Below are 12,740 nucleotides of genomic sequence, written 5' to 3'. Positions count from 1 at the left end.
CATAATTATTATGTAATTTTTAAAATATGTGTCAAATCAAGTCTTCCAAATGTAAGAACTCTTATCATTGTACTTTGTTCTCTTCTCTGACAACAATGCAAACAGCTTTCACTCTGTAAAAATGATCCCTATCATTCTCTCATTCATACAACAAATACTTATTGAAAACCTACTACATACAAGGCAAGAAGCAATGAAACCAGTCATATGTCTTCTTTAATCCTTAGAGATAAGGCTAGGAAGGCTGGCAGGGATCTGATTGTGGAGAATATAATTCATCTAATTTAAACTTTTCAGCCTATCCTGACAATATATACTTTATGAAAACATTAAGCAATTAAGAAGTATATTCAAATTTGAAGCTTTAGAAATGTTGGAGATGACTGATGAGAAAGACACACAGACACACACACACACACACACACACACACCAGGGAGGGGGCAGGGGCATAAGGAAATTGCATTAGAGGCTAATCTGGTTGAGACAAGTAAGTCAACTAAGTAGGTTCTAGGGAATCTATAGCATTTTGTAAAGGAGGACTATAAAGAATCATTGTTGGCTGATTGAGGCAATGGGCAATAGAAGTGAGGGGAAAGAATGACACTGAGATGTTACCCAGGATTCTACTTCGGTAATTTGGTTGATGGTGGTGTTATTTGTTAAAATGAGGAATTCCAGGGAGAGGCAATTTGGAGACAAAGATTATTTGTTCATTTCAGCTATGCGGTGCTTCAGATGCCTATAGGACAACCAGAGGAAAATGTCCAGTAGGCACTGAATAGACAGGTCTGGAAGTCAAAGACAAGATCTCGGATGGTGGGAGAGATTTGGAAGTCATACGTGAATAGTAGTAAAAACCAAGAAAGGGAATTAAATTGTCTAGGTAAAGCATGTTGGCATAAAGAAATGAACAAAGAGCAGAGCCCTAGAGAACAAGAATAACTAAAGATGGGCTACTAGAGGAAGAGGAAAAGTGAGACCAGGAGAACTATGAGAGAGAGAATGTGAGAGGTTCACAGTCTCATCTGACAGGAGAAATTTAGGGTTGCCAGATTTAATGCAGAAAAATACAGGACTCCTAACTAAATTAGAATTTCAGATAAACAGCAAATAATTTTTAGTATATCACAAAAACTGCTTACACTAAAAAGTAGCTATTTTATCAGAAATTTAGATTTTACTAATTAAATTTAAATTTACCATTTAAGATGGAAGTTATTTTGTATTTATCTGGTATCCCTAGCTAAATCACATGAGAACTAAAAAGATTCCACTGCTCCTGTAAGTGCAATCTTTATTAGCCACATTTACAGAATAATTTTACTGGTTTAAGTCTAGTTTCCATTGCTGATGAGTGGATGGTTAAGAGGTAAATTCCAAACATTATCTTGAGGTCTGTGCTGTGATATGAAGACGGAAATGTAGGGCAATCGCTAGAGTTGGGACTCAGAGCTTCTTGAACTAGTAACAGAGGGAAAGGATAGAACCAAGAGAACAAGAGAGGGTGGGATGCTGAAAAAGGGACACAGTTGCTCCCTCTGCACCTACCCACCACCAAGCCCTGTGACAAGCCCCCTTCCTGTCTGTATGTCTTGTCACACAAGGAGATCTCCTCTATATAATCCTTTTCTTTAGTTCCTGCCTCATGCATTGCAACTCACCCTTCAACACCCTCACTATTTGTAGAAAATGTTCCTGCTTGCCGTCCTCAGAGTTATTAACTCTTTCCCTCTGTTATCCTAGCAACGTCTACCAAGATGCTGTAAACTCTGTCTTGTGATCCATTACGTATCTCTGACTCCTCAGAGATAGCTGGAGGATGGAACTTTGTGTTATTAAATTTTGTAATACCAAAATCTAGTCTAATTCTTAGACTAGTGTAGATGGTTAACAAATGCTAGAAGAATAATATCCACCTTTTCAAGATCCCTTTATTCTGTTGGCTCTAACAACTACAAACAGATAAATTTCAAGTAATGACCAATGAACAAAATAAAATGTGTCTATTTTAATGGATCTAAAACCTCAAGTTTAGATGCATTAAATAACTACATAGGCATATATTGCATCATCCATTATCCATACAACATTATCAAATTTTTACTTGCATAAAGTATAGAAAATGGTCTCAATTATATTGCCAGAAAATCCCGTCCCTGTATTTCATTTTCTGTTGTTACATAAAGGTTACATCTTTATTTTCCCTACATAAATGCACTGAATATATTTTTGAAGTTATCAGGAGGTAAACATATTGAATGTGAAAGCTCATCTAGAGAGATATCTAATATATCCAAAGAGGAGAAAGCAACAGAAAATTAAGGTGGTAAATCTAGAAGAAAGGATAGATTCAGAACCTGAAGACAGTCAGACATTGTAAAAAGAGAGACATGGAACAGTAAAGAAAAATTTCAAAAGGCAAAGTCTTAGAATGGTGTAAATTGCTATTAGCATGAGCATTATTACCAAAAATACAGAAATAAAATGACCCAGTTGAATTCAAGGTCTTTGTCAAAACTATACAGTACATATTACACACTTGGTTGCCCTGGCAGAGAACTTTTGACATTTGAGTAATTACATTGTCATTAAGAAAGCCACCTGCAAAACAAATGAATGGTATTACTAGGCAGGGCCAACCATACTCAGTTAACTCTACCTTGGCAGAAGGTCTACAGAGAAGTTTGGGTTGGATTTGCTCCATGAAAAGGGATGAGGCCATAAAGTAAAATAATAGGATTTATATACAAAATGGTTAAAACAAAGCCAGGACTGCTAACACATCTCTAAACAGCCAAAGTAATAAATTGTGAGGTTTCTTATCCACATTTTCTGGGCTATTCCACTTACCAGAGATTAAGACCCACAGAAACGTGGGATCCTGGACTAGGAAAAGGAAGTGTGTCAACTCATTTCAGAGGGATTTAAGCCTGCTGCTTCTGAGCACCTTTCCCTGCCTCACCATTACTGTACGGTGAGCCAACCAGAGGGAGCAGTACAACAGGCAGATAACAGAGCACAGGGGCTCCAAAGATGTTCAAATCGCTGTTGAGTTTCCTCTTACATAGCAGGAAAGGTGCATGTCAATGACTTAAGCCTATAACAAAGCAAAATTCAATTCAAGTGGTTCGAATTTATTAAGGCAAAGCTTAATAAACAGACTGGTTACAGATTAGTGGGCTGGATTAAGGCATACACCCAGAGATTTGCAACAGAGAAAGTTATGACCACTGATAGGTCTGAAGGGGCAAAAGGAGAAATAGTGATTCCGGAACATCGTGAGATCACAAACAGTAGGAGCCATGGAAGAGGTGTCGCCTAACATAGCTGTACTCAAGGAGGGTACAGGCCAATAGGGAATGGAGAAAAACCCCAAGAACCCTTGCCTTCCACTGTCCTGTCTGTTTTCTCCTGCTGGTGCCTCCAATTGGGCAATCCACCAGAAACCAGCTGTCCCAAGAGCCTGTGTCCGTTTCCTGGGGGACATTGCACAGCAGAGATGGACAAAGTAGGATTTAGGGGTGGGGGGTAAAAAGAAAAAAATTGAGATTGTTCAGGATATTAGCCAGCTATGAAAAGTGTATGGAATGCCTGAGCAATTCAAAAACAGTACAAAAATTATTTTTGTTCTCTTGGGTATTATAAAGCATAAATAAATAAGTACTCTCCTTATGCTGCTCATTTTAGGAAAGCGAATCATTCAAGTTGGCAGAGTTTATAAGCAATGTCTCTTTATTCATGACCATGCAATAACCCCCTGCTCAAACAACTCTTTGCTTCAGGGTAAATCTTGACTTCAAAATAGCAAGGGGAAAAGGTTAGACAGGATTGCTTGTTTACTATGGGAAATGATCTATGGATTTTTGGGGAAGAATTCCTAGCAGTCTATCTCAGGTATTTTCAAGTTCTTAGCAATGGAGAGAAGCACTTCTGGAAGATAAGCACGATATTCCTTTATGGCTCCCCACAGAGCCAAGTATATCAGTGGAGTTTATTGAACATACTGAGAAAACGTTTCCTGGCTCTCACATTAATGGGTTTATGAACGGAAGATGCTCCTGGGTAGTTTGTATATTGCACTGAGATCTAAACTCAAGTGCAAATCATTGAGCTAATGGATCCAGTGGAAAGAGAACTCATTTGGAAGACAGGAAACCTGGGTACCAGGTTTGGGTTTGCCACCAAATATGATCTTAGACTCCAGATATAAATTACTTATGACACACTGTGCTTTCTGAGTAAAAGTATGCATATGGGATAGTTTATTTCCAGTGTCCTTTACAGAATAACTGTTAAAAAATTAAGCTCTAAATTCTAAAGTCATTTATTCAAACAACCAAATACCTTTCTGAAGAATAAGCAATGCGGAAAGGAAAAAAAAATTATTACTTTTCTCTGGCCATAGTTTTAAACCTGTTTTTGGAATTCACATTTGCGAGGATATTAAATATACAAGGTGCATGGCAACAGCATCAGCTAAAGAAACGTGGATAAAATTTTGACCTTCTCGTTGCTTAGAACTTTGTGCTTGAAAAAATTATACAGTATAGTTTGGAGGAGGAGGAGTCTTCCTTTTACCCTTTTGTGGTAGTTTTCCTTTTAAGAAAAAAAAAAAAAAATTCAAGCACATCCTTTCTAGTCCATTTTCTCAATCTAGCCTTGACTTCTAGTACTTAGTCTGTTTCTTCAAGAACCTTGTCCTTACAGTCTTCTTTAAGATGATATTTATGGATCACAGCAACATTTAAAGTATTACCTTTCATGATAGCCTGAATAATGGCCCTGAAAAGATATCCTCACCTTGGCCCTGGAACCTGCACATATATTACCTTACCTGGGGAAAGGAACTTTGTAGATGTGAAGTTAAGGATCTTGACATGAGTAGATTATCCTGGATTATCTGGGTGGCCCCAATGTAAAGACAAAAGAGAGATGCAGGAGGGTAAGATCAGAGAGTGAAGAAGTAGGAACAGAAGCAAGGGTCAGAAAGGAAAGAAGATGCTATAGGCTGTTGGCCTGGAAGATAGCATAATAGCCATTAGCCAAGGAATTTAGGCAGCCTCTGGAAACTGGAAAAAGCAAGAAATAGATTTTTCCCTAGAGCATCTAGAAGAGTACAGCCTTGCCAACATGCTGATTTCCACTAGTTGAAACTGATTTCCAACTTCTGGCCTCCGGAACTGTGAAATAATACATTTACATTGTTTCAGCCACTACATTTGTGGTTTTTTTTTTTTTTTTTTTAAACAGCAGTAATAGGAAACTAGTAGAAATTCTAAGAATATTTTAAGTAGGGCCTTCCGGAAAGACCTAAAAATCTCAATTTAATCAAATAAATAAACATATAATGATTTAATAAATCTTTGGTGATTTCAGATCCTATGACAGAAAGTTAAAGAGACTTTTTTAAACTAGAAAATAGTACCCACAGTCCCTCAAACACTACTAAATCAATTATGATCTATTGACTTACATGGCAATAAACCCAACTACAGCCCTAATCCATGATTCTTTAAAAAAGAAAAATTGAGATTAAAAAAGTCACAATCACAAAGTTTCTCTCAGGCTCCCTCATGGATGAATTCATAAAAATGCCTTATCTTTTCTTTTGGAATTTATATCATTTCATGTTTTTTTATTAACAAATACCAGTGGATAATTTTAAAAGTTGGTCTTTAGATTCAACATCATTAAATGTATTTTTCTGAACTATAACGTTGGTAAACGATTTCAGAATTTCCCTTTTTGGAAGGAGCATTTTTCTGAATTAAATTACAATCATAATGGATTAAAACACAGTTTTTTCCTTCTTTCCAAGTCTCCTTAGGTGAGCTCCTAAAAAGAACAGAGTGAAATTTACTATTGATGAAAATGGCTATTTATTCTGTCTATGCTCTGTAGCCTCTGAATATGCCTGTCTCTAATTGTACTTACCATATCATATCAAGAGAATTATTTACTTACAAGGCTGTCTCTATTCATTAAAGTCTAGTGATTATAATATGAATGTTTTAAGGTTAGGAATTGTCTTTATGCACCTTTAAAAAATCTCCCAAGCCTTGTGTAAGGTAAACACTAAATAAAATGTTTTGTGAACTTACCAATTCTTACGTAGGCTAAGATTATAATACACTTGATCATGCTCAGAGAGTTTGTAAAAAAAAAAAAAAAAAAAACTAAAGATAATCAGAAATAGCTTTCAATATTGAACAGTGTATACCAGATAATATAAGTAACTGCTCCAAAGCAAAAATATCATTGTTTAAAACATTCCTGGAAGTGTTAGAATTCTCTTTGCAACGAGTGTTTACCTTGGGCCAAACGGTTAAGAATTGAGAGTATTTTTCCCTGTGCATTTCCATACTTTCCCTTTAACCTGGCCTCCACAACACCTTCTCACTCAAAAATGCCCTCCACCTTCATCATGCTTCACTATTTCCCAGGACATATGCTCAGTGTGCCCCAGACCTGACTAATTCAGACTGCTGTGCATGTTCAGGCAGTCACATCCCTCTTTTGTTCACTAAATTGCACTCCATTTGCAGGTCTTTGCTTCACAGTCTTGCTTTCTGCTTTAGAAGTATCATTTATCATTAAAGAAACATGTGCTCACTTGGTAATGTATACATAATATATATTTATGTATCAATTTAATATCATTCTCCTAGAAAATATTTTTCACACCAGGCCTTCCTTTAGAAATAACTTCTTAGCACACAACATAGAATTTCAAATATTTAGTAATGCTGTATCATAGACTTTTTAAAAATCTTTAAGTTCCCTCAATTAACATAAGCATGTGTTTATGGGTACTACTGGTCCTGATTATAGGAAGCAATGAAATTGCATGGCCCTCTAAAGAGACGTCAAAATTCAGCGTGACCTACTTTTAGTCTAACTACAAAAATATAAATATAAAATAATATCACTGCATGGCAAAAATATTTTAAGCCTGTTATTTACTTACTTTAAATATCAATCCATCAACAAGTTCTTGATTTTGAACAATCCCTTGGAGTTCACAGAAAGGAAATTTGACATGTTTTACAAGAGTAACCATGTTGGAGGGATTAAAGAGGGAAAGGAAGCCAAATTACAAGGCTCAGTTTGCTAACGAAGTCAGTAAAGAGTACAAGGAACTATCATAATGTTGGGTACACTTTGATCCTCTATGAATATTGTGCAATGGTGGCTGAACATGATCACATTCATATCGAATATGTCATCTTGATTTTGGAGTCACTGGGTAATAAACTGTGATGAACCATGGTCAATTTTTTAAAGATGATTGAAGAGAAATAAATGAGTTTCTCAAATGGGTAGAATAAAAAGAAAAAGAAAGTATGCCAATTAGTACAGTAGAGACAGTAGGCCTAAAGCAACATTAAAAATGTAGACATTAAAAGAAATGAGTGACAGACCCAGAAATTGAAAGCTGTAAAAGTCTAAACTGATTTCTGCTGGCAATGTAATGTGTAGTGATTTATGTAATTTATTACAAATGTTAAAAAATTTTAATTACAGGAAAAAGCCTCAGGGATATTCACTTGATAAAAGTTTTCCCTCCTTAATCTGTCATTCTCTAACACTACAAGGTTTGTGGTATACACAAAAACTAGAAATATTTTTAAAATCTATAGATTTGGAACCTAGGGAAATTTCAAGCTCCAGGGAAATTTTGAGTAGCTATATTGTGTGTGTGCGTGTATTTCCAAGCCTACTGAAAGTCCATGTTAGTAGAAACTGTACCTTTTCATTTTGCTGTTGTTTTCTGGTAATTTCAGTATCTAGCATGAAGTCAGTAGGGCTCAAGTATGTATTCACATAAAAATCAAAGTTTCAAAGAAGGTTCAGAGCTACAATTATGATTCAGAATCACTGCCTAATTCCCCCAGCTAAACTTTCTGTCACTCAGTGCTCAACCAGCAGTCTCTGAAAACATACTAGTATCCCATGAAAATCTTCGAATAGTATATTGATTTATTTTGTAAACCAGATGCATAGCAAAAACAACAGATATATCTTAGTCTGCTTGGCAGTCATTTTATCATTGGAACCATTATGAATAAATATTATTTATTGTGTGCCTCCCATGTGAGTGTGATGATTTAAAAAATTGCATCTAGTGCTTGATAAAATTATAGACAAAATTTTATTTTCTATATTTAAAAGTTAAATATACTTAAGTTTGGGAACGATAGACACTGGGGATTCAAAAAGTGGGGAAGGAGAGAGGGGAGCAAAGGCTGAAAAACTACTTACTGAATACAACGTTCATTATTTGGGTGACAGCTTCCATTGAAGCCCAAACCTCAGCATCACACAATATATCCACATAACAGACATACAAATGTAGCCCCTGAATCAGAAATGTATATGCCTGAGTTTAGAGGGTTCAATAACTCATCCAAGAGCACATAGCTAGTAAATTAGTTGGTTTAAGTAGTCTTCCATCACTTACAAATTTGGGTTAACGTGAACAATTTTCTAGGAATGGCTCAAACATGAATACTCTGAAAAGCACACCAGCTTCTACCTAGTTACTTCCTCATGTTTTATCAGCGCAAATCCAGCCAACTGAACTCATTTAAAACTCTGTTTTTAGTCTTTTATTCACACTATTCCATTCTTGACTCATTAACAATTGTAGTTTCTGCCCGCCCTCCCCCGCCCCCCCCCGAAATGTTATTTATTCACAAAAACTAAACCAAACTGATGACCTCTAAATCAGGGGTGTCCAGTCGTTTGGCTTTCCTTGGCCACATTGGAAGAACTGTTTTGGGCCACACATAAAATACACTAACACTAATGATAGCTGATGAGCTAAAAAAAAAAAAAAAAAAAAAAAAAATACAAAAAATTTCAGTGTTTTAAGAACGTTTATGAATTTGTGTTGGGTCACATTCAAAGCCATCCTGGAACACATATGGCCCACAGGCTGTGGGTTGCACAAGCTTGCTCTAATCCTTACTTCTAGCTTCAACTACTTTCTTTTTCTTTTTTTTTTTATTATTATTATACTTTAAGTTCTAGGGTACATGTGCATAACGTGCAGGTTTGTTACATATGTATACTTGTGCCATGTTGCTGTGCTGCACCCATCAACTCGTCAGCACCCATCAACTCGTCATTTACATCAGGTATAACTCCCAATGCAATCCCCCCCCACTCCCTCCTCCCCATGATAGGCCCCAGTGTGTGATGTTCCCCTTCCCAAGTCCAAGTGATCTCATTGTTCAGTTCCCACCTATGAGTGAGAACATGCGGTGTTTGGTTTTCTGTTCTTGTGATAGTTTGCTAACAATGATGGTTTCCAGCTGCATCCATGTCCCTACAAAGGACACAAACTCATCCTTTTTTATAGCTGCATAGTATTCCATGGTGTATATGTAACATATTTTCTTAATCCAGTCTGTCACTGATGGACATCTGGGTTGATTCCAAGTCTTTGCTATTGTGAATAGTGCCGCAATAAACATACGTGTGCATGTGTCTTTATAGCAGCATGATTTATAATCCTTTGGGTATATACCCAGTAATGGGATGGCTGGGTCATATGGTACATCTAGTTCTAGATCCTTGAGGAATCGCCATACTGTTTTCCATAATGGTTGAACTAGTTTACAATCCCACCAACAGTGTAAAAGTGTTCCTATTTCTCCACATCCTCTCCAGCACCTGTTGTTTCCTGACTTTTTAATGATTGCCATTCTAACTGGTGTGAGATGGTATCTCATTGTGGTTTTGATTTGCATTTCTCTGATGGCCAGTGATGATGAGCATTTTTTCATGTGTCTGTTGGCTGTATGAATGTCTTCTTTTGAGAGATGTCCTTGAGCCACTTCAAGCAGAGTATCCACAAATGAACTCATTCCCGCCCCCTTCTGACAACATGTCTCTCATTCTTCAGTGTTCTCCAGCTGAGTATATCACCTCCTCGTCTTTCACTCAAGTGAGTTATCTTTAAATTTACATCCTTCTTTACCCTAAATGCCTATGGCCACCAAGTCCTGTTCTTTCTGTCTCTGATGTGTTTCCATGTCTCCATTTTCATTGTCCCTGCCCCAGTTTAGGTCATCAACTGCTGATTCCTAGAGTTTTGAAATATTTCCTCACTTCTTATCCTGTCTCCCGTATCCTAATATCAACCTGTGTCTTAACCACCCTTCGAAATTATCTTTTGAAAATATAGATTTAATTATTAAAAGCTATTTTTTTCTGCTTTACAAGGATAATTTCCCCACTTTAGGCTTCTCTCCATATCCAAATACAAATTTCCAACTTACACTATTCACAGATCCATATTATAAATAATTACAGGTTACAAGTATTGAATACATTTTTGGATAGATTACCAAATCTATTTTTGATAGATTATCTATTTTTATAGATTACTACCACAAAAATGCAGATTATTAAAAAACTAAAAGATGCTATAAAATAAATCATACAAAGTAATAAAAGGATAGAAGAAATAAAAATTATAATTTAAAAAGAAAGGACAATATGAAAAAAGAACAAGCTGATTTGACAAAGAAATAAAGCAAGCTTCCTCACACCAGAGCATATACCATTACATTTTTGTGTGTGTGCTTTCCTGCTACACTCCATTTTCCATACCATTGTTCTAATTCAGGAAATTATGGTATCTTGAATCAATGCAATAGCCTTATTGGTATTCCAGCTTCAAATATTGCCTCCTCTCCCAATCTGTGCAAAAGCAGGCACAGGAATGCAAAACGCTCATCTGAACATATTACTTCCTTGATAATAACTACCCATGGCATCTTGTTGTTCTTAAGGTAGTTCGCAAGGCTCTCTGGGTGTGTTCTTGCTTGCCTCTTCAACCTCGTTTTCTATCATTTACCCCTTTCACATTCTATTGAGTTCTTCGCACGTGGAGCACAAGGTACTCTCTATACCTCCTAGCCTTTGTTCTTGCTATTCCCACAGATCTTGCCCTGGACACTAATTTCTCATGGTCCTTCCTGAAAACCCACAGTGGAGTGAGATAGCCTTCCTCTGCTCACACATACTTTATGCTCTTCTCTTAAAATCACATTGACAATATTTAATTCTGAGATATGTGATCAAATGATAATATGTCTATAAAATGCAGGAGATAATGGACTTATTAATATTAATTATGTGGATGGTATTTAGCAGATGTTCTACAAATATTTGTCAAAAACACTCTTCTCTTGCATCTCTTTAGTTCCTTTGATCTGTTGAAAAAAATTCTACTAATATTTTAAGGACTAGCTAAAACTGTCACTTGTTTTTGAAATATCAATTGCTCTACTTTCAGTTTCCTCATATTGCAATTATTTACAAAAGCTTATTTTTCCAGCAAAGTTATAATCTACTATATTGATTGGATTTTGTGAGTTTTCAATACACTTCTTTTTTTTTATTTTTATTTTTATTTTATTTTATTTTTTTAAATTTATTTATTATTATTATACTTTAAGTTGTAGGGTACATGTGCATAACATGCAGGTTTGTTACATATGTATACTTGTGCCATGTTGGTCTGCTGCACCCATCAACTCGTCATTTACATCAGGTATAACTCCCAATGCAATCCCTCCCCCCTCCCCCCTCCCCATGATAGGCCCCGGTGTGTGATGTTCCCCTTCCTGAGTCCAAGTGATCTCATTGTTCAGTTCCCACCTATGAGTGAGAACATGCGGTGTTTGGTTTTCTGTTCTTGTGATAGTTTACTAAGAATGATGGTTTCCAGCTGCATCCATGTCCCTACAAAGGACGCAAACTCATCCTTTTTTATGGCTGCATAGTATTCCATGGTGTATATGTGCCACATTTTCTTAATCCAATCTGTCACTGATGGACATTTGGGTTGATTCCAAGTCTTTGCTATTGTGAATAGTGCCGCAATAAACATACGTGTGCATGTGTCTTTATAGCAGCATAATTTATAATCCTTTGGGTATATCCCCAGTAATGGGATGGCTGGGTCATATGGTACATCTAGTTCTAGATCCTTGAGGAATCGCCATACTGTTTTCCATAATGGTTGAACTAGTTTACAATCCCACCAACAGTGTCAAAGTGTTCCTATTTCTCCACATCCTCTCCAGCACCTGTTGTTTCCTGACTTTTTAATGATCGCCATTCTAACTGGTGTGAGATGGTATCTCATTGTGGTTTTGATTTGCATTTCTCTGCTAATGAATGAATTATGAACTAATGGCTAGAAACCACCAAATGATAGGTCATTAAGATTCCATAAAGATCATAAATGATCATAAATATTACATTTTTTTCAATTTTATTGAAATAGCAAAACTTCTGATTTGAACAACATATCCTTTTACATATCTTCACCATTTGATTGTTCTTTCTATCAAAGTTTCAGGAAATAGTCTACTCTAGTGTTGAGAAAATTATCTGCTGTACTCAGAAATAATTAAGTATTTACATCAATCCTAAGGCATTGAAGTTGCAAGAGATTCAAAGCAATATGGCTGTTTTCTGCCTTGCTATTGACAAACTGAACTCAACAGGAAAAAGTGTACCTGCCTGTTTCACTGAAGTCCATTCTAACTTTGGTCATTGTAAAATCAAATTTAAGCCTTACAGTGAAAAATATTTCTTCTTAATTAAAACATGTTTACAAATTTTAATCCATTAAGCATGAAAATATAGTTAAAATCTGATGAAGGATATTAAAGAAAAACTAAATAAATTGAGAAATATGTCATGGTCATGGATATGA

The 12,740-nt window shown here is 36.1% G+C and overlaps 1 protein-coding gene and 1 long non-coding RNA gene across 6 annotated transcripts in view; both read right to left on the bottom strand.

Moving 5' to 3' along the window:
• LOC116271508 overlaps positions 1-6,144 on the bottom strand; it is a 41,329-nt gene extending 35,185 nt beyond the window's left edge. The window contains exon 1 of the long non-coding RNA XR_004180140.1: positions 2,852-6,144. This is a non-coding gene — a long non-coding RNA (uncharacterized LOC116271508). The remainder of the gene's footprint in view (positions 1-2,851) is intronic.
• DCC (DCC netrin 1 receptor) overlaps positions 1-12,740 on the bottom strand; it is a 1,226,567-nt gene that overhangs the window by 593,745 nt on the left and 620,082 nt on the right. The window lies entirely within an intron of this gene.

The sequence above is a fragment of the Papio anubis genome, chromosome 19, assembly GCF_008728515.1.
Source record: "Papio anubis isolate 15944 chromosome 19, Panubis1.0, whole genome shotgun sequence".
Lineage (NCBI taxonomy): Eukaryota > Metazoa > Chordata > Mammalia > Primates > Cercopithecidae > Papio > Papio anubis.
The sequence above is the reverse complement of the archived record's forward strand: the minus strand, read 5'-3'. Positions and strand labels throughout refer to the sequence as shown.